The sequence below is a fragment of the Tursiops truncatus genome, chromosome 19 (genome assembly GCF_011762595.2).
Source record: "Tursiops truncatus isolate mTurTru1 chromosome 19, mTurTru1.mat.Y, whole genome shotgun sequence".
In the NCBI taxonomy this organism is placed as follows: domain Eukaryota; kingdom Metazoa; phylum Chordata; class Mammalia; order Artiodactyla; family Delphinidae; genus Tursiops; species Tursiops truncatus.
In genome coordinates this window covers 39,968,742-39,969,974 of record NC_047052.1, presented here as the reverse complement: position 1 = coordinate 39,969,974, position 1,233 = coordinate 39,968,742, and the positions used below count along the sequence as shown (strand labels likewise).

Genomic DNA, 1,233 nt, shown 5'->3' with positions numbered 1-1,233 from the left:
AGTTTCCCTGGACCAGGAGGTGTCTGATGGTGGCAACCTATGCAGTGGAGCTGGCTCAACACTCCACTCAAGGCCCCAAGACCCCATGCTTGAGCTCGTGAGAGAGCACATCCACCCAGGCAAGGAGCAGCCTTCCTCAGTTTTTGATAGCACAGAGGGGGTCAGCACTGTTTTCCCTGGAGGGTTTGCCAGGGGGACAAGGGAGACAAGCATAAGATGCTGAAGATGTGGCCAGCCCACAGACTCCTAGCTCCGTGTCAGGAGTCCTAAGTCCAGGTCCAGATTCCTCCACTTGCTCATCCTGAGACTTTAGAAACTCACATAATCTTACTGTGATGGGATGCTATTGCCAAACATTAACTAATTTCTTTTATAAACAGTCCCAGCAATCTTTTCCATTCTCCATCTCAGGTCCTTCATCCACCCACCATGTACCCCCAGGCCAAGAATTCTAAGGCACACACAAGCAGGGAACTTGAACTCGACCTTGCCTAGGGCCTCAATCATATGCTCCTTGTTCTGCAACTTCGTGCAGCCGGACATTATGACTTGGCCAATGTGGACCCTGACCACTGCGCCCTGGGGCTTTCCAAAGGCACCTCGCATACCTGTCTGGAGCTTAGATTGGGGACAGCATGCCAGTCATGAATGTCCACTGGAAAGGGCTATGTGCAAGGTCCCTTAGGGCAACCCGTACAGGCCACAGGCTGCATGCACTACCGAGGAGGCTGCTGTTTGCAGCCTTTGTACACCGATTCCCCACGGGGAAAACAGTACCTTCGGCTTAAGTGGCTGCAAAGAAAATTCATGTTTATTGAGTGTACTTTACATACAGCAAAATTCACCTTTTTAGGTGAACAATTCTGCAGCTTTTGACAAATGTAGGCAGTTGTGTAACCACCAGTGCAATTAAGATAAAGAATATTTATATCACTGCATAAAATGTCCCCATCCTCTTCTAGTCAACCCCTCTCCTTACTCTTATCCCTTTTGTTTTTCCCCTAGAATGTCATACAAATGGAGTCCTACAGTGTGTTTGCTAATGACCTCTTGATTATCCCTGTAGTTTGGGTGAAGCTAAGCCCATCTCCCTGGCTCACAGGTGGGGGTTCAAGGATGCCAGCTGGGCCAAGGATGCCAGCTGGGCCAGTGAGACTCAAACCCAGGACTTCTGTTGTAACTAGTGCAGAAGCTGAGCTCCCTTTCCACGGGCCTACTGAGCTCCTGGAAGAC

General features: G+C 49.9%; 1 non-coding gene across 1 annotated transcript; it reads right to left on the bottom strand.

Annotated features, from left to right (window-relative positions):
- Window positions 1–663: 663 nt before the first annotated feature.
- Window positions 664–798, bottom strand: LOC117309343 (small nucleolar RNA SNORA70). Its single transcript, XR_004523629.1, has one exon. It is a non-coding gene; the product is annotated as a small nucleolar RNA SNORA70 (small nucleolar RNA).
- Window positions 799–1,233: the final 435 nt, after the last annotated feature.